Source organism: Carcharodon carcharias, chromosome 5 (genome assembly GCF_017639515.1).
Source record: "Carcharodon carcharias isolate sCarCar2 chromosome 5, sCarCar2.pri, whole genome shotgun sequence".
Classification (NCBI taxonomy): Eukaryota; Metazoa; Chordata; class Chondrichthyes; order Lamniformes; family Lamnidae; genus Carcharodon; species Carcharodon carcharias.
Genome location: NC_054471.1, coordinates 85,739,311 through 85,760,926, shown reverse-complemented (window position 1 = coordinate 85,760,926; position 21,616 = coordinate 85,739,311). Strand labels below are relative to the sequence as shown.

Here is a 21,616-nt window from a genome sequence, read left to right as displayed (position 1 = left end):
CCCCCTGCAAGTTCCCCTCCAAGCCATTCACCATCCTGACTTGGAACCTTATCACCGTTCCTTCTCTGTCACTGGGTCAAAATCCTGGAACTCCCTCTCTAACAGCACTGTGGATGAATGTACACCAAATGGACTGCAGTGGTTCAAGAAGGCAGCTCCCCACCACCTTCTCAAGGGCAATTAGGGATGGGTAATAAATGCTGGCCTAGCCAGCAACGCCCACATAGTAAAATAGAAGCATAGAAAATAGGAGCAGGTGTAGGCCATTTGGCTGTTCAAGCCTGCTCCGCCATTTATTATGATCGTGGCTGATCATCCAACTCAATAGCCTGCTCCCGCTTTCTTCCCATATCCTTTGATCCCTTTGGCCCCAAGAGCTATATCTAACTCCTTCTTGAAAACAACCCATGAATGAATAAAAAAAAAAACCCTTCACAACCTCAGAATATCCCAAAATGCTTTACAGCCAATGAAGTTCTCACAAAGTGTAAGTCACTGTTGTATTGTAGGGAAATGCTTTGCCCAATGTGTGCACAGCAAGCTTCCACAAACAGCAGTAAGCAATGACCTGATGGTCTTTTTTTTTAAAGTGATGTTGTTGAGGCATAAATATTAGTCAGGACAATGCCCTTCTCTTTGAACAATGCAATGGGATCTTTTATACCCACCTGAGAGGGCAGATAGGGTTTAACATCTCATTGGATACCTCCTACAGTGCAGCACTCGCTCAATACTGCATTGAAATGTTGACCTGGTTTATGTGCTGAAGTCTCTGGAGTGGGATCACTGCCTCTGAGGTGAGAGTGCTACCTCTGCCATCTAATCTCAATCTGGTTTTCATCTCATTGATCAAAACCCTTCAACCTAACAATCTGTTTCTATATCCTGTCTAATTCCTTAATGTTTTTAAAATACCATCTCATAATGTCCTTTGTTCTGATGAAAACAACTCAATTTTTTCACATCTCTCTTTGGATTTATGTTATCTTACTCTAGACACAGCTGAATCAATCTATACTCTCTTTTGCCTCAACAGCCTCCTCATGGTATGGAGTCCAAAACTGTGGCCTTATTAAGATTTTTTTGTAGGTTCACCATTTTCACTTCAATGTCCTCTCCTTCCTTCCATAAAACACGATGTTCCATTCGCCCTTTTCTGATATCAATTCTTTTTATTCTTTGAGATGTGAGCTTCACTGGCAAGACCAGCTTTTTTTGCCCGTCCCTAGTTTCCCTTGAACTGAGTGACTTGCTAGACCCTTTCAGAGGGCAGTTAAGAGTCAGTCATATTGCTGTGAGTCTGGAATCACATGTAGGCCAGACCAAGTAAGGATGGCCGATTCCCTTCCCTAAAGGACATTGGTGAAACAGGTTTTTACAACAATCGTTGATGGCTTCATGGTGATCGTGACTGAGGCTAGCTTTCAATTCCAAATTTTTTAAAATTGAATCCTGCTGCCGTGGATTAGTAGCCCAATGATATTACCATTATACCACCAACTCCCCCATGCTGGCAGTTCCAAAGAAGTCATATTGGACTCAAAACATTCTCCCTCCACAGATGCTGCCAGACCTGCTGAGTTTTTCCAGCACTTTAGGTTTTTATTTCAGATTTCCAGCATCCAGAGTATTTTGTTTGTATATACCTGCTCACTGATACTCAGTTTGGGTTCCGCCAGGGCCACTTGGCTCCAGATCTCATTCAAGTATTGGTGAAAACATGGACCAAAGAGCTGAACTCCTGAGGTGAGAGGGACTGTCCTTGACATTAAGGCTGCATTTGACCGAGTGTGGCATCAAGAAGCCCTAGCAAAACTGGAGTCAATGGGATTCGGGGAACACTCTCTGCTGGTTGGAGTCATACCTAGCGCAAAGGAAGATGGCTATGGTTGTTGGTCAGTCATCTCAGCTCCAGGACATCACTGCAGGAGTTCCTCAGAGTAGTGTCCTCAGCCCAACCATCTTCAGCTGCTTCATCAATGACCTTCCTTCCATCATAAGGTCAGAAGTGGGGATGGTCACTGATGATTGCACAATATTCAACACCATTTGCGACTCTTCAGATACTGAAGCAGCCCATGTCCAAATGCAGTAAGACCTGGACAATATCTAGGCTTAGGTTGTTAAGTTGCAAGTAACATTCATGCCACACAAGTGTCAGGCAGTGACCATCTCCAAAAAGAGAGAATCTAACCATTGCACCTTGACATTCAATTGGCATTACCGTCGCTGAATCCTCCACTATCAACATCGAGGGGGTGACCATTGACCAGAAATTGAACTGGACTAGCCATATAAATACTGTGGCTACAAGAGCAGGTCAGAGGCCATGAATCCTGCAGCAAGTAACTCACCTCCTGACTCCTCAAAGCCATCTACAAAGCACAAGGCAGGAGTGTGATGGAATACTCCCCACTTGCTTGGTTGAGTGCAGCTCCCACAACACTCAAAGCTCGACACCATCTGGGACAAAGCAGCCCCGCCTGATTGGCACCACATCCACAAACATTCACTCCCTCTGCCACCGATGCACAGTAGAAGCAGTGTGTACCATCTACAAGATGCACTGCAGAAATTTTGTGCAAGGCTTCGACAGCACCTTCCAAACCCACGACCACTACCATCTATAAGGACAAGGGCAGCAAAAATGTGGGAACACCACTACCTGGAAGTTCCCCTCCAAGCCTCTCATCATCCTGACTTGGAAATATATCGCTGTTCCTTCACTGTCGCTGGGTCAAAATCCTGGAACTCCCTTCCTAATAGCACTGTGGGTGTACCTACACCACATGGACTGCAGTGGTTCAAGAAGGCAGCTCATCACCGCCACCTCAATGAGGGATGGGTAATAAATGCTGACCCAGCCAGTGACATCCACATCCCATGAAAGGAAAAAGAAAGAAGAGCTTCTTATACAATAAGTTTTTGTCATCGGGAATGCATTGCCTCAAAAGATGGTGGAAACTGATTCAATAGTAACTTTCAAAAGGGAATTGGATGTTTATTGGAAGGAAAAGATGCACGGCCCTGGGGAAAGAGCAGGGGAGCAGCACTAATTGGAAAGCCCTTGCAAAGAACCAGCACAGACAGGATGGGTTGAATGGCTTCCTCCTGTGAGATGAATTCTTTGATAAACCAGAGCTAATATTAAAAAAAAGGTTGAACTTTTTAATTTTTCCAATGTTTTATTTGATTTGTCACTGCCCTGTGGAAACTAAGGATTTTAAAATAATATTTATTTGCAATCCTATTTGTGAAAAATCTATCTAAAGCTGCCTTGTTGTAGCAGAAAACATTTGAAGGTGGTGAAATGCTCGAATTGTAAGCTGAATACTGAATTTAATATATTTTGATCATTACATATGAACTTCCAACAACAGTAAAGGGATAAAGATGAGTTTACCCACTAAATGACTCGGGGAGGTAGTAGGAATGAAACCTGGTTTGACAGGTTGAAGATTTTCTCCAGGAAATGTCAATCAGCTAATTAGATAAATTATTCAATGGACTGTAAATTGCCAATTACTTTATATAGTGCTTCCTGTCTACAAACCTTTCTTGTTACTTTTCTCTCAAACCATAGAGCCATACAGTGGTCCGACCTGTTGAATCTGTGCTGGCCCTCTCTGCATGAGTAACTCGTCTCGTTCCACTCCCCTGCCTTCTCCCCGTTGCCCTGAAACTTTTTCTCTCCAGATTACTATGCAATTCCCTTTGACCCTGCCTCCACCACACTCTCAGGCAGTGCACTCCAGATCCTAACCACTAGCTGTGTTAAAAAATATTTTCCTCATTTCTCCATTGCTTCTTTTTGCCAATTATCTTAAATCTGTGCCCTCTGGTTCTCAATCCTTCCTCCAATGGAACACTTTCTCCCTATCTACTCTGTCCAGACCCCTCATGATTTTGAATACCTCTATCAAATCTCCATTTCCATTTCAATGTCAGCATTTCACATTTAAAATATGGTCCACTGTAATTGCAGATTTTAGACAGTAGATGGCTTTGAATCCATCTTGTACATCTAAAAATAACTCAATATTCATCTATTTGCTCTGGACAGTAACACAGGCAACTTATAAGCACCTTACACAAGGTGTCAGCTTGGCTCAATGGGTAGCACTCTCACCTGCGTCAGGAGGCTGTAGGTTCAAGTTCCACTCCAGAAACTTGAGTGCATGGTCTAGGTAGGCACTCCAATGCAGTACGAAGGAGTGCAGCACTGTTGGCGGTGCCATCTTCTGGATGAGGCATTAAACTCAGATCCCCTCTGCTCCATCAGGTAGATGTAAAAGTATCCCACAGTACTATTTGAAGATGGACAGGAGAGTTCTCCCTGGTTCCCTGGCCAAGATTTATCCCCCAATCACAAAAAATAGATAATCTAATTACCTCATTACTGTTTGTAGGAGCTTGCTTTGTGCAAATTGGTTGCCGTGCTTCCTACATTAAAACAGTGACTTCACTTCAAAATGTATTTAATTGGCTGTAAAGTGTGACTGGATTTTCTCTAAAGAATGAATTGAATATGCATGTGGGGCCATTGGAGAACTGTTGTTGTATTTTGGAATGCCCTGAGGTCATGAAAGGTGCTACATAAATGCAAGTCACTTTTTAAGTTCACATTTCTAAGAATAGAACCAATCATCCAGGTAATCTAGCACTCAGCAAGGAACTGAAGATGAGACAAGCAGTGGTGGTGTTTTCTCAAAAGTGGAGAGAAGAAATATGTTGTAATTAGAAAGCTATCAAATGTACAGGAGTAACCAACAACAATAGACTGGGCCTGTACCCATTGGAGTTTAGAAGAATGAGAAGTGATCTTATTTACAGTACCATTCTATTTAAGCAAGCTCAGTTAATTCACTGATTAGGCTCAGCAGCCACACCTCTACTCTGCATACCACTGTGGCATCTTATTGCATTAATACACCAAATACATGTCACCAGCAGTAAGATTCAGTTCTTGTTGAGCACGTTATTTGGTGACATTGAGCATCATGTGCCTCACAGTGTCATATTCAAACTGGTCCGGGTCACATTTCAATGTTATATTTTGAAGGCGGAGCTGAAGTGATGATCAAGATACCATCAGAAACTTCAGTTAAGCCACAATCTACCTCATATGAAGACCTCAGAGAAAACACATGCAATTTGAGTGAGGTGAGGTAAAAATCATCTTCAGAGAGAATCTGATCAAGAGTTATGCTGGGAAAATGAAGAACGTCGATTTTGGAGAGAAAAAGCTATGGCTTCTTTATCAGAAACCCAGGGAGTAAATTGGTCACCCTAACTAAAACCATTGTGTTGTTTTAAACTGATCACTGCATTATCTGTGCCATTATCAACCTGGAAGTTAGGCTTATATCGTATTCATTACAGTGACACTTGCATTACTGCAGTACGCTTGAAATGTAGTTCAAAGTAATTTACTAGTGGAAAGTTTGTTGTGTTGCTTAGGTAAGATAAACAGTTCATTAATCACTCTTATCTCTGCAACATTGTGAGATGTACTGGGTAGTTTTGATTGAGGTTTGATTTGATGTAGGACCAGCATTACTGAAGAACCAGGGCCGCACTAACGGTGATTTTTTTCCAAGCACAATTTTTAAGCCTGTGTTCGACACACACATTAAACATTTTCAAATGTGATTGTATGATCTTTTCAGTTTGTATGTAGGCAATCTAGTAATTGAAAATAAATGCTTTGTCTTTCTGTGTAACATCCATGTATGCTGCAATGTATGCTGAAAGCAGATCAGGAATAGGGCTTTTGACAAATAATGTTTGTGTGATATCTCTCTCTGGCCTTCTGTAACAAGGAGGACTCAAATACTGTATGTTCCAAACAGGAAGATTTTATTTACACCATAATTGCTTGCAGTCTCTCAATGGCTGCAGGGGTTTTACTTGCTCCAGTGAGTGATGGTTTTGAGGTCATATCCATTTACCCTGAGAGGATTGTGCTTGTGGTCCCTGTGTTGTGGTGGGTCCAACAATGATTTTAAGTAGTGGATTCTGGGATAGTGATGGCGATACGTGACCACATCACAATAATGCAGATTTGAAGATTCCTGCAAAGATTTAGCTTTTGTCCTTCCGAGTATTAGAAGTTGTTGCTGAAGTATGTTTGTAGACAGTTTATCCTGTCACCACAGTGTGCTGGGCATGGTGAGGGGGGTAGTGGATATTGAGTCTAGGATAGGCGGCAATGGTCAAACAAATACTTTTTTGTTTTGGGGTGCTTCTTGAGTACTGTGTGGCTGCACCCAGTATTCCATCTTATTCCTGAATTTAGAGATGTTGGTGAGGTTTTGAGGAGATCTGGAGGTGAGCCACTCATTCTAAGTTACGTTTCTGGTTGACGGGGAACTCTACATTTTCATGACATTGAAGATTAGAGGTTGTTGGTTGTTTGAATTAGTTGTTATTTTGCACCTGTGTGGTATGAATGTCAGCTTATATTATTGAAGTCCTGTAGGCTGACATAGCCTGCTTCATTATTGGAGGTAATTAATTACCCCCTGTAAATTCAATAGTGTTGTTTTAGGAATTGATATCCAAACTAGTTACTAACGACTCCAGCATAACAGTTCACCTTGTTACCTTGTTTAGTATATTAACCATTGTTCTTCAAAATAACAGCAAAGTTAAATAAAATCCTGTCGGAGAATAAACTCCTTCTGATATTCCTGTGGTTTTGTAGAATCATAGCACTTAGGAGGCCATTGAGCCAGTACCTGTGCCAGAAAGAACTATCTAACCCCCTGGCTTTTTTCCTGTAGCCCTGCAAATTATTCCTTTTATAATAATCTAGTTACCTTTTACTATTGAATCTGCCTCCCCCATCCTTTCAGGCAATGTATTCCCGTTCATCATTACTTGCTGATTTTAAAATATTCTGCCATCTTTTGTACAATTTTCCAATAAATGTAGTAGGACTCAGCAGTAACTAACCAACCATTACCATTAAACACATTGAGTATGTGCAATCAGCTACTTCCCTGTGTAATGAGGTCTCCTTCCAGCATCCAAACTTTATTGTTCAGAAAACATCATATTTGTTTCTAGCTTTTTTGGTTGGCATTTGCCTTTGGTTAGTCGAACACTCACATGCTTCTCTCAGGCAACCACCCACTCCAATGTAGGAAGGATGGGGAAACTGTCACTTGTACTAGTTTTGGGGTTGGTTGCATTTTCTCTCCAGAATAAGTTGCAGTTCTTTCTGCTGAGCTGTCTGTCACCTTTCCCTGTTCTCTTTATAGCTATGTTCAACTCTGGGGACTGTGCTAACTTGCATCGTGCGCCGGCCTCCCGGCGGGCTGGGCGGTGTCCCGTGTGCCGGCGTCCCGGCGGGCTGGGCGGTGTGCCGGCGTCCCGGCGGGCTGGGCGGTGTGCCGGCGTCCCGGCGGGCTGGGCGGTGTGCCGGCGTCCCGGCGGGCTGGGCGGTGTGCCGGCGTCCCGGCGGGCTGGGCGGTGTGCCGGCGTCCCGGCGGGCTGGGCGGTGTGCCGGCGTCCCGGCGGGCTGGGCGGTGTGCCGGCGTCCCGGCGGGCTGGGCGGTGTGCCGGCGTCCCGGCGGGCTGGGCGGTGTGCCGGCGTCCCGGCGGGCTGGGCGGTGTGCCGGCGTCCCGGCGGGCTGGGCGGTGTGCCGGCGTCCCGGCGGGCTGGGCGGTGTGCCGGACAACTGGGTGGCTGAGGTTTTGCAGAGAGCAGTTTTCAAGCTTTCAGTATGGTTTAATTGTTTTGAATTTGCTTCAGCTCACTTCCATCTGTTTACACCCTTTCTGTCTATTCCTGACTGCATGTAACATCCCTCTCCCCCAGCCCCATGGTTTAACTCCCGACCTCCTTTATCATTACTGGAGAAGTTGGAAGCTGTAGTGAGAGAAACTTTGTTTGAAGTAAAGCTCCTCACTGTCTCAGTGAATGATAACCTCTTCCTGGTAACCCTACAGTACCTACACAGAATGTTCTGTTCATAGCTAGCTCTTCCCCTTTTTGCAAAGTCCATGGTTAGCTGAGAATCTTTACCTGAACAGGTGAGGCATTTGTTTGTGTTGGCTGTCACGCTCCATTTTAAATGTGATTTCTCTTTGCCTTTTTATTGACATTTGTATTCATTATATTGAAAAGAATTTTAGTCATCATTGAGCGTTAACTTCCAAACCAGACTGATGTGACTTTCAAATCATTGGTTCGGCTTTTACAGTGTTAAGGGAAAAAGAAAGAATTTGTATCAGTGCAGAGCTTTTCACAACTTCAGCATCCCAAAATGATCAACAGCCCGTGACGTACATTTGAAGTGTAGTTACTGTTATAATGTAAATATAACTCGCACATTCATTCTTCAAAACCTCGATCTATTTTATGTGGGGTCTCTCTGTGGCTTCCACTGATTTTACAACAGAACATTGGGAGGCTGCTCCCCCCAACCACATGACTAATTTCAGTGAAAACAGGGGATGGGAAGTTTCTAGGCTGGGTGGGTGATTATCCACTCCAGCACTTTACCAGCTAAGAAATGGTCCAGGGGGAAATTATCCTGATGTCTAGGTTCCAGATTACAGGCTACTGTTGGGTTTTATTGCGGTCCTAACAAATTCGCGTGCGAGGGCTGCTCTTGGGAATGGTGCAGTATTGCCACTGAGAAAAGCGGCGATGGTTCACTCATTTTATGTGGACAGAGAGCCTTTTGCTTGATGGGAGGAGGTACTGAAACCCAGCTCCATCAGTCCCCCATTGAGTTGGGATGTGCGAATGGGAGACCTTCAATCAGAGGGAGCAGTGAGCCTGTGCAGGTGAAGGGGATGGGGGTCACATTGTGAGAATGGGTGGACTGGTGAGCATACCAAGTTATATCAAAATGCACACTTTTCTTCTGAAGTATCTTGATTTTTCTAAATGACCTGTTTGTTTAAAGGTGACATTTAGTGTTAAACTGCAGCATTTTCCTTGGATTGACATACACTAATATAAAATAGGCAATCTATATTTAGATTATTCTATTCGCAGGGCTAATTTTAGGTGTTATGTGGTACTGGAAAATTCTCCCTTTTTCTGGAAGAACATGCTGGTCCTGCCACACTGCCAATGTACAAGTATTCATTGTCACTGCACACACTTCTGCTGTGTAATGGGCACCTCTTTAAATGCAGCCAAAGGCGAGAACGCAGCAGGCTATTTGACATTTGTATGAACCTGATCTGGAAGATCAGTTCAGAATCCATTGCTTGTAGAATGTAATTGCACTCAGCTTAAAGCTAGGTTGTACCATTGCACGGCCACATTAAATAGTACGGAAATTACCGGAAGTGTTTCACTGGTAGCCATTCTTCATGTGTGAACCAAGAGAATGAGTGTCACTGGGATAGTCAATTCAGGGGTCAAAACCGCCATTCCAGAACCTTCTCTCAGCTAGCACCAATCTGATCTCAATAGTCGGTCATTGGGTTGCAATCAAAAATGGGAATAGAACTGAGATTTTCCTGAAGCACAGTTTGGGGATTAAGACTGGAATCTTTGATTTTGTTCTGTTCGAGGTACTTACTAATTCAGTCAAGAATACCTTTAATCTCCCATGCTCAATTACAAGAAAAGCCTTATCCAGGTCCGGTCACAATTAGTTCATCTGTTATCCTTCCTCTGGTGGTCTTAGTTTAAGACTTGAATACATTGCTACTTCACTGATAAAGGGTGCAATTACATTCCAGCTTCGGTGCTGGTATGAGGCAGCTTTCTCCTTGAACTGACATTAAAACTGTGGAGGATAAATTGGGGGTCCCAGGCCCGTACTGTCTCCAAGGTGAAGTGGAGAGAAACTTTCTCCATCATTTGATTATCAGGTCTGATCTGGACTTCCCTCTCTTTCACCTGTTTGTTTGTTTGTGTGTGTGTGTGTCTCTCTTCTCCCCTCCCTACCTCTCTTGCCTGTGTGTGCACCTTCTCACTCCCTCTCTCTCTTTCTGCCTCACTTCCTCTCTGCCTCGTGTTGTCTTGTATATCTTTCAGCTATCAGATTTAACAATTGCAAAAAGATGGAAATGTAGTAACAAGAAGGAAAGGAAATCATTTTTAAACAATTCACAACTTTTATTTAACACCTTGGATTAATCTGTTAGACAAGAGGTGTTTCAATAATTAACAAAGAACAAAGAAAAGTACAGCACAGGAACATGCCCTTTGGCCCTCCAAACCTGCGGCGATCATATTGCCTGTCAAACTAAAACATTTTGCACTTCCGGGGTCCGTGTCCCTCTATTCCCATCCTATTCATGTATTTGTCAAGCTGCCTCTTAAACACCACTATCGTACCTGCTTCCACCACCTCCTCTGGCAGCAAATTCCAGACACTCACCACCCTCTGCGTAAAAAAACTTGCCCCGCACATCTCCTCTATAATTTTCTCCTCTCACCTTAAATCTATGTCCCCTAGTAATTGACTCTTCCACCCTGGGAAAAAGCTTCTGACTATCTACTCTGTCCATGCCACTCATAATTTTGTAAACTTCTATCAAGTCGCCCCTCAATCTCTGTTGCTCTAGTGAGAACAATCTGAGTTTCTCCAACCTCTCCTCATAGCTAATAACCTCCAGACCAGGCAGCATCCTGGTGAACCTCCTCTGCACCCTCTCCAATGCCTCCATATCCTTCTGGTAATGTGGCAACCAGAATTGCACGCAATATTCCAAGTGTGGCCTAACCAAGGTTCTATACAGCTGCAGCATGACTTCCCAGCTTTTATACTCAATAACAGTAACAAACCTTCTGGCTTTTACCTCGAGTTATTTGCATGATCCAGCTCTTGGTGCTAAAGCAGCTATTTACCTTAACAAGAAAAATTACTTGCTGCATAGATGATCCACTAACCCTTGCAATCATAGATATTCCAACATGGTCCCTTGCACCCTACCACTAATACACATGATCTGATTATTATATTTATATTCGTGTATGAGTTGGCTGCCTTTTTACCTATGTCAAGCAGTGGCTACACTTCCAATGTATTTCATTGGCTGTAAACACTAGAGAGGGTGCTAAGAAGATTTACAAGGATGGTACCACAAATGTGGTAATCAGGAAAGGACTGACAGGCTGGCTCTCTTGCCTCTTGGGAATAAAGGACTGAGGGGTGACCTAAGTGAGGTCTATAAAATTCTGAATGTTTTAGATTGCATGGATACAGAGGGAATGTTTCCTCCTTTGGGGAAGAACAGAACTAGAGGCAGTCAACATAAAATAGTCACCGAGAAATCCAAGAAGAAATTTCTTTATCCAAAGAGAATGTGGAACTTGCTACCACAGCAAGTGATTGTAGTGAATTGTACAGATACAATTAAGGGGAAACCAGATCAGCACAGGAGGGAGAAGGGAATAGAGGTTACATTAATAGATTTAGATGAGGAAAGATGGGAGGAGGCTTGAGTGGAGCAGAAACAACAGCATGGACTGGTTATAAAGCACTTTAGGACGTCCAGGTGTTATGCAAGGTGCTATAGAAATGCAAACTTTTCTTTTAGTGCTTTGTGACTTTGCATGTAGGCACATTGCAGCCTCTAGAAAATAAAAACTATCAAAAACTCAACATTGTATACTCAGTAGAGATCCAGATGAGTGAATGTGGAGAAATTGTTCAACCCAGTATATAAAGATGGCATTTGAGGTAATTCTTAATGAAACATTGCATTCTTGGAATGTCAATTACAAAACAAAAGCATCATAGAAATAAAACCCACCCAGATTAAGATGGTCACAGTGGATGTGTGCCTTCAGGTGGTCACTGTGTTTATAGTTAGAAACAGTTGATGGATCAAGTGTTAAGGAGTTCTCATCTGGAACCCTATTGAAATTCTGGTATTACTGTTTGTATTTTTAAGTAATCTTGTTTAGCTAACATCATTATGATACAGGGATGGTTGATTTCCCATCCTGACAGTGTGAAGGAGCTTAACCAAAGCTGTGAGAATGTTAATTTTTTACTCCAGTATGGTTGGGTTTAACAACTCCTCCGAACTAAAGAAGATGTCATCAGCACATGCAACACAGATATTTTTTTCAATGCAAGGTTAAAGTTTGTCCCAATTCTTCTCAGCTGGCTGATTCTCTAGATTAAATGAAAAAGCCACTTGGAGAGACTCCCTTGCTATCTTAAACAAAGACTATCTAGTCTCTGGGACCCAGAATTCGGAGAATCTTTCAGAAACACAGGCTCCAGATAGTAGATGAAGGGAATGTACCTGTATTCGGAAGAATAAAAGAGGCAGTAAAACTGAGAGGGGAGGCAGTTATCATATTGTCCATCTTTTCCTGCTGTTGACTCTTTCTTTCCCCACCTCCCCACTCCGGTCAATGAAACTCTTGTTGCTCTCCTACTTCCTTCTACAATCAACAAATTTTGCCTGCGGGCCAGCCAACACCATTTAATTAATTTAATCCTGCCTCATTCTTTTCAACCATTTGTGTTCTTCTTCACCTTTGGACCAGGCCATCATACTCGGTTTCTCAATTAACAAAACCCAAACTGCTCCATCTGAAAGGGATTCCATGTAAAGCTCTGTTTCCAGATTAACAATTTTGAAGACATCTTTCTTGTTGAAAATGCACTACAGTGTGGAAGGTGTGAGATGGCAGATAGTTCACCTTAGTTGGCTCTTCCACAATGAAACTGCCAGGAAGTGATGTGAAATGGTAGAATCGCCAACTGGCAATTTTGAGTGACCTTTGTCTTTTTAAATAAGGATGAAGCATATTTGTTATTTAGCTGGATGTCATTGAACTCTCTTCTAGGTTGCTACCAGCTGAAGCATTAGACATTAAATAATATGCTCTTGTCTTTCTGATCAGAGATGGCCTTGATTTGACTTCAGTAATACTGGATTTACTTGATAAGTTCCTCATAATGAACTGGAGACTGAGTAAAGAAGGTAAGAGATCATGTGATATTTCTGCTGTATTGTGCCAAATTTTTCTAAAATTTAGTTTTTCAACTGATTTGATTAACTTTTGATGCTTTTTCAGTTGGCCACTGTCAGCAGACATACTTTACGAAGTAAAGTCACCTTGGTGAGAAATTGGTAGTTTAAGTATGTGTATTTTATAAATATATTACCCATCCCCCGCTAACCTTGGATTAACATGCCAAGTGTTAAGAATTCCTGGAATGTCGGATTGCTCTGCTGTGATAAAGCTTTGCTTTGTTCTGCTACTGACTGGATCCAGTGAGAATATGTGGGTTGCCAGGAAGTTGTAATAGTGCAAAGTCAATGGCAGTGAAGTCAACTGCTGCAGAATTCTACATCTGCTTCACCTGCTGGCTAGGAGATTAGTCTGTTGGTCCAGTTCTTAAATAAATACCAGTTGGGGGATGTGTAAGAAGGTTCTTTTAAAAAAGACTGGGAATTTAATTTTCTCAGGATTGGAACTGTTCCTAAAAACCCCTTTCTTATTGATTTTGGGGGGTCCAGAAGTTTCTCATTTGCCTGCTGCACACCCACGAGCTTATTTTACTAAGTGCCAATGAAAAACCTCCTGTTAGCTCTGTCTCCTAGGGGAATTTATCTTTTTAAAATGCTTGAGATTTCATCAGCAAAAAGGCAAACAACTCTCCTGCCTATTTTGAACTCGGTTTAAATCGGCTAAAAATATCTAGAAAAGGAATATTGTAACATGATCCTTTAAAATCAAAATATCTAAATGGCTAAAAGATTTATTTTATAAATTTAAAAGAAAGCTGATGTTTACCTGTGAATACATTGTGAGGGTGCCAGTGCCTTCAGGCTGTGTCATTTTACACTTTGTGAATGTCCTCTTTGCCACTGGTGACCTATATCCTGTGTACGAAACATGAATCTGATAACTAAGCTGTCTCTGCCTAGAAGTGTAAACTGGTCTGAAGTTGTCCTTGCCACAATGTGTTGGGATGTCAGTACTTCAGGTGGAACATACAGTCACTGCTTGACTGCTTTTGCTTTGATAATTGGCTGAATAGTTTGGGGGGGCATTTACAAAGCTCCAACTTCTGTGCTGGGAGGGGCTTGGAAATCAACCATATCAGTTCTTTTTTTTTGTGAAGTCGCGTTAAGGTAAACATTTTTAATGGGGATTTCTGGGAGTGTAAGGCTGTCAGTTGGGTATTTGTATGAATTTGTTTTTGCATTATTCTATGTGGTAAGTGAATTTTCCTTTTACCTTTGCACCTGATGTACCTTTCAGTGTCTCGTATATGTTAAGAAAGCCATTGTGTTTTTGTTACTACGTTGTAATTTATGTAACTGGGGAATTATGTATTGGGTCGCTGTCCAATCTTCTGTAAATTTGTACGCTTGTTTGATTGTGACCTCAGCATTCTATATCCAACTGACTGCTCAGCTTTTGTAATCATGTGCTGTTTTTTCTTCCTGTTGGACATGATGGGCCTGCGTGGTTGTCTTGCTAGCTGCTGTTTAGATTGTACGCTGTGATAGAACAGGAGCTGTTCTCCAGGGTTGACAGTATGTGCTACTGTAAACATCCTCGACTGGGAGCTGTGATATAAGCAGATTGAGCTCTCAGTCGGATGTTTGCAGCTGCCAGCTGCCCCACACCACAAAAAGAAAGCTGACTCCTGTCCTACACACAAACTATCGAGTACCCAAAGATGATTCTTGTGGTTCAAGCATCCATTGACCTCATGAATATTTATCATTTAACAACAATTTAAATAAAGGGAATCTTGGCTGGTTTCTTAGCAGCCGATATAGTAACAACTTCTATTTATATAGCACCTTTAACTTGGCAAAACTTCCCAAGGCATGTCACAGGACCATTATCGAACAAGACATGGCCAAATGAGATATAAGCACAGGTGTAGCTTGGTCAAAGCAGTTTTTAAGGGACATCTTGAAAAATGGGTTGAGAGGTTTGAGGAGAGAATTCGAGAGGTTAGGGCCGAGGTAGCTGAAGGCACGGCCACCACTGGTGGAATGGTGAAAATTGAGGATTAGCTGAGATCTTCAAGGGCTGTAGGTTGCTGGATGTTACAGAGATGGGCAGGCCTCAGGTCATAGATGGATTTGAAAAGTGAGATAAAGTACAGAAGTACAGGTGGTTTGAAGAGCTTCCTATTTACTTTGTGAACTTGGCTTTCAAAAACAAAGTGAGTTTTTTCTGATGAGCAGAGAGGCTCGCTTCCTCTGGGCTGACGCCCTTACTACATTTTATTTTAAAGCACTGGATGATGGATAATCTAGTTCCATATTGAATTGTTCATATATATTGGAGATCTGGACAATGAACACAGAGGCCAGGAAATTTGGTTCCTGAATGTGTGAGATCTCATTGCATTGAGTGCCATTTTGCCTCAGATGGTTTCCGTGGCATGCGCGCACTTCTGCCATTAACTGCAGTTTTTTGATGAAGCTGTTAGCGCCAGCGTGGAAAGCGTGTGCCACAAGAAGGTGGAGTAGGCACGTTGTGATGCCAGTCCGTGCGTGATACTGATTTGAAGCCAGCACTGCTATTTTTGAGCTCCATGATCCAGCTAATGCCCTCTCTTAACCTCACACAGCTGAACCTGCAGTTAGCAGAAGGAAGGATCCCCTACTACACCCCCGCACCCCCCCCGCCCCCCACCGACGACATCGCTACCTGCACCAATGTTCTTTAAATGGATCGTCAACTATATTCAGGATAGCCGCTGATTTGATTTCTACTAACTGTTGCTGTGATTACAGAAGTGTTTGGTGGTGGCTTGAGTTGTTTCCTGTTAGTGCTGTAGTACTTGGTCTGAGCTTCAAGGATTTTGTACGACTACTTGCTCCCAGTCATGGGTGCATCCACCTTGGTGTCCCCTCTGCTCTCTAATCCAAACAGGACAAGCTTCTGGAAGAGGGAGGAGGAAGATAGGGAGAAGGGCTCTTAACAGGAGGCCATATCAATCCAGTGTTTTCTCTGAGATGAACCTCAGGAGCAGTGTGTGGGATATATCCACTTCACTAAGAATGTCCTCACTGAAATCTGTCATCATTTGCAGTCACAACTACAACCTCAGAGCAGAGGGAGGCAGCATTGTCACTGTTTATGAAGGTGAACATGAACTTCTCCACATCTGGCTCTTGCAAGGCTGGGATGGGCAATATTTGAAAGTTCCCTTAGTTTGCTCTTCACTGTTGTGTAGAGGAAGGTTGTTGATGTTCTGTATGCAAAGAGCTGAATATGTTTCATTCAATCTTGCCAGAGAGAAGCAGATGGAGTGAGCATACAGCTTTGTGAGGATCGCAGACTTCCCTATGGTGTGGCATGCCATTGACTATACACATGTCACTTTGTGGGGGCTGCAGTGGCAGCTCTGCTCCAACTGAAAGTGATCTCACTCCCGCAATGCCCATCTGGTGCACGGCCATTCACAGCACAGGTCAACGGCTGGCATCCTGCCAACAGTCATGATGCCTTCATGATTGCCTGTTTTCTGTGTGTCTTTGCCTGAATTCTGTCTCACTAAAAGGCTGGGATAGATAGATTTGTGATCTCTCAGATAAGCAAGGGATATGGGGAGTGGACAGGAAAGTGGAGTTGAGATAGAAGGTCAGCCATGATTGTGCTGAATAGCGGATTTGGCTTGACAGGCCATGTGGTCTACTCCTGCCTCTGTTTCTTGTGTTCTTATAACTGTTGCTGGAAGGTGTTACCTTGAGGTTGGGCTGGTGATCATGTGTGGGAAATCCAGCATTTGGTATCTGCACTGATGAGTTTGCAGATGGACAATAACTGTCAGTCATGCCAGTGACACCAACACCCTAACAGTCAGTGAGACAAACAGTGGCTGGTGTCGCTCTCCACCTCTAGCTTATAACTCTGTCAAGTACAAACACATTTCCATCTGTTCCTATTCAGATGAAGTTACATTGTTTCATTGTTTGCCATTGTGAGATTTGAACTCTTGATAATCTTTTAAATGAAAACCAAATCAACAAAATTGGGATAAATCAGGCACAGCCCCTAATTCAGGTCAGCTGTAAAACCAAGAACAAATTTTAAAGGAAACTTACAAACTTTAAATCAAAATGTGATTAAAGGGGTCAACAAAACACCCCAGTCCCCGCGGTGCCCACCGAGCACGGAAGGCCTCGAGAGTGCCAGCAGACACCGCGTGCTCCTTCTCCAGGGACATCCGGCAGCGAACGTAGCCGCGGAAGAGGGACAAACAATCGGGCGGGACTCCCCCGTCGATCGCCCGCTGCCTGGACCTGTTAATGGCCAACTGGCCAGGCCCAGGAGCAGGTTCACGAGGAGGTCCTCCTCCTTCCCGACCCCCTTCCGCACCGGGTGCCCATAGATCAGGAGCGTGGGGCTGAAGTGCAAACAAAACATCAATAAAAGGTTTTTCAAATAACTAAAAAGGGAGTGCAGCCTACAAAAAATCCACTTCCATCTGTTTCAGATGAAGTTACATTGTTTCATAGTTTTGCCATTGTGAGATTTGAACTCTTGATACTCTTTCGAGTACAAACCTGTTTCCATCTGTTTCAGATGAAGTTACATGTTTCACAGTTTGCCATTGTGAGATTTGAACTCTTGATCTTAGGGTTACAAACCCAGTACCATAACCACTTGGCTATTTAGGCCAAGCAAAATGCTGAAGCCAGTTTGTAACTCTTTCGAGTACAAACACATTTCCATCTGATTTTCAGATGAAGTTACATTGTTTCATAGTTTGACCAGTGTGAGATTTGAACTCTTGATAATCTTTTAAATGAAAACCAAATCAACAAAATTGGGATAAATCAGGCACAGCCCCTAATTCAGGTCAGCTGTAAAACCAAGAACAAAGTTTTAAAGGAAACTTACAAACTTTAAATCAAAATGTGATTAAAGGGGTCAACAAAACACCCCAGTCCCCGCGGTGCCCACCGAGCACGGAAGGCCTCGAGAGTGCCAGCAGACACCGCGTGCTCCTTCTCCAGGGACATCCGGCAGCGAACGTAGCCGCGGAAGAGGGACAAACAATCGGGCGGGACTCCCCCGTCGATCGCCCGCTGCCTGGACCTGTTAATGGCCAACTTGGCCAGGCCCAGGAGCAGGTTCACGAGGAGGTCCTCCTCCTTCCCGACCCCCTTCCGCACCGGGTGCCCATAGATCAGGAGCGTGGGGCTGAAGTGCAAACAAAACATCAATAAAAGGTTTTTCAAATAACTAAAAAGGGAGTGCAGCCTACAAAAAATCCACTTCCATCTGTTTCAGATGAAGTTACATTGTTTCATAGTTTTGCCATTGTGAGATTTGAACTCTTGATACTCTTTCGAGTACAAACCTGTTTCCATCTGTTTCAGATGAAGTTACATGTTTCACAGTTTGCCATTGTGAGATTTGAACTCTTGATCTTAGGGTTACAAACCCAGTACCATAACCACTTGGCTATTTAGGCCAAGCAAAATGCTGAAGCCAGTTTGTAACTCTTTCGAGTACAAACACATTTCCATCTGATTTTCAGATGAAGTTACATTGTTTCATAGTTTGACCAGTGTGAGATTTGAACTCTTGATCTTGGGGTTACAAGCCCAGTACCATAACCACTTGCCTATTTAGGCCAAGCACCTCTAGCTTGTATTCTTTGCATTGGCGCCCACAAGTCAAATGGTTAACTGGATGAGACACTGAACAACAGGCACTGTCTGTGGAAGTAAAGACCAGGAGAACATGTTGACTTTCAGGAAGGCAGAAGCAAGGGTCTTTCTCTTTAAAAAGAAACCTTGTGGTGTACAAGCCAGTTATTTAGCTTCATAGGAACTGGTTTGTGATGTTCAGCAGCTTCAATGAGATACTTGTTATTTGAAGTAAGAGCATTTGATCATCGTCAGGCACAGACTGTACAGGTGATCAGTTACTCTCCTGAATGAATGAATGCTGAGATGAGGATACAGACTCTACCCCGCCCCCCTCCCCCAAAAACACACACCACCCCCACCAACACACACCACCCCCCACACACTGTGCACCCCCAGCCTGATTATGTCTGTGGAAGGCCTTCCCGCCCCAATGCTCATGAGGCCCTTAATAAGCAATTCATTCCCAATTAAAGCCCTCTTCCTGCTGCTGCTGATATTAACCCAGTGGCAGGCAGCCTGTCGTATACTTGTGGCCATCCAGGATGGGAGCATTTATTGCCTGGTCAAGGTACAGAGCATCGGGAAGTAGGGATGGCCCACTGAGAGCCACTCATCTGCCTTTGTTGGCAACCCTCGCTACACCCCCTCGCCCTAATCCCACCCTGTGAAAACCCCCTGCCATCACTCACTTTTGGCCTGGGTCGCTCCACGACCCTGGGCCTCTGGTGGGTGGGAGAAATGGTCATGTCACTGGACCATTAATCCAGAGCCCAGGCCAAATCCCTGGGGACAAAGGTTCAAATCACAGCACAGCAACTGGTGGAATTTAAATTCAATTAATAAATCTGGAATTGAAAGCTCATCTCAGTAATGATGAAACAATCATTGATTGTTGTAAAAACCCATCTGGTTCACTAATACCCTTTAGGGAAGGAAATCTGCCACCCCTACCTGGTCTGGCCTACGTGTGACTCCAGACCCACAAAAATGTCGTTGATTCTTAACTGCCCTCTGAAATGGTCTAAAAAAAATAAGGCACTTTTAGTTCAAGGGCAATTAGAGTTCGGTAAAAAATACTGCGTCACGCCCAGATCCCAAGAAAGAATAAGAAAGTCCTCACCTCCCCAGAGACGTAGCTGAGCAAAACAGCTGCCAGCTGCTGATTTTCTGACAATGCTCATTGGGCAGAACTACCCACCCTGAGGTCCTGGTCCTATGAAAGGCTCCCCAGAGGAGGCAGCATGGATCACACCGCTGGCTCCCCAACTGGTGGCTGGGATCCCCATCCATAAAATTCCCCCCTGTGAATTCTTGGTCTCCCTCTCTCTAGCTCTTTCCCTCCCTCCTTCTTCCCCTTCTCCCCTTCCCCAGTGGTGCACTGCAATTGTGTTTTTGGAAGATGTGGATCAAAGGCGCCCCCAAAAGCAGAAAATCCATTTAAACCCTTGTCTCTGCATCCCAAGCATCTCCTTAACTTGTAAAATTGTGATTGCATCTTCATTTGCCTGAGTTCTGTGATTGCAGCTGGCAATATTTTCCTCTTTCCTGAGCAGAATTTTGAAGCTGCCCACTTTTTAGATACAAGAAAGACAAATGGAAGTATTTCTGAAACTAGAAACTGTGGAAGTGCAGAGAGGTTTGGGGCTTCCTGTACATAAATTGCTATCAGTCACATTCGGGAAGCTGATGTGACCCTCTTTGAGGCTCATGGAATGTTGGTCTTCGGGGCAGTTGGAATACAAAGGGGTGGAAAGTGATTCCTCAGTTGCGGGCAGCCTTCTCTAACCACCTGGGGTACCACAGTCAGTTCTGGGCACCATCTGTCATAAAGAATATATTGGCCTTAGAGGGGCTTCTGTGCATTTTGAAAATTAACAAGAGTTAAAGCATTAAATTATGAGCACAAGTTGCATAAACTTGGCTTGTGTTCCCTTGAATACAGAAAATTAAGGGCTAATCTAATTGAGGTGTTAAAAATGATGATAGGATTTGATAAAGTAGATAAAGAGAATCTATTTTCTGTGATTAGGAAACGCAGGTCAAAAGGGCACAATCTTTGAATTAGAGCCAAGCCTCTCAGAAGGGGAATTCGAAGACTGTTCTTCATGCAAAGCGAAGTAGAAGTCTGCAACTTTCTCTCAAAAGACTGGGACATCAATTGCAACTTCTCAAGATTGAAATCACAGAATCTCACAGTGCAAAAGAGGCCAGTCGGCCCATTGAGTCTGCACCGATACATGAGAAACACCTGACCTACCTACCTAATCCCATTTACCAGCACTTGGCCCATAGCCTTGAATGTTATGACTTGCCAAGTGCTCATCCAGATACTTTTTAAAGGATGTGAGGCAACCCGCCTCCACCACCCTCCCAGGCAGTGTATTCCAGACTGTCACCACCCTCTGGGTAAAAAAGTTTTTCCTCACATCCCCCTAAACCTCCTGCCCCTCACCTTGAACTTTTGTCCTCTTGTGACTGACCCTTCAACTAAGGGAAACAGCTGCTCCCTATCCACCCTGTCCATGTCCCTCACAATCTTGTACGCCTCGATCAGGTCGCCCCTCAGTCTTCTCTGCTCCAACGAAAACAACCCAAGCCTATCCAACCTCTCTTCGTAACTTAAATGCTTCATCCCAGGCAACATCCTGGTGAATCTCCTCTGCACCCCCTCCAGTCAATCACATCCTTACTGTAATGTGGTGACCAGAACTGCACACAGTACTCCAGCTGTGGCCTCACCAATGTTCTCCACAACTCCAACATGACCTCCCTACTTTTGCAATCTATGCCTCGATTGATAAAGGCAAGTGTCCGATATTCCTCTTTCACCACCCCATTAACATGCCCCTCTGCATTCAGAGATCTATGGACGCACACGCCAAGGTTTCTTTGTTCCTCAGAACTTTCTAGTGCCATGCCGTTCATTGAATACTTCCTTGTCAAATTACTCCTTCCAAAGTGTATCACCTCACACTTTTCAGGATTAAATTCCGTCTGCCACTTATCTGCCCATTTGATCATCCCGCCTATATCTTCC

At 43.7% G+C, this 21,616-nt stretch overlaps 1 long non-coding RNA gene across 2 annotated transcripts in view; it reads left to right on the top strand.

The window, feature by feature from the left end:
- Positions 1–21,616, top strand: part of LOC121277909 — a 105,581-nt gene that overhangs the window by 15,823 nt on the left and 68,142 nt on the right. For both annotated transcript variants that reach the window (XR_005943004.1, XR_005943003.1), the window contains exon 3: positions 12,842–12,921. This is a non-coding gene — a long non-coding RNA (uncharacterized LOC121277909). The remainder of the gene's footprint in view (positions 1–12,841; positions 12,922–21,616) is intronic.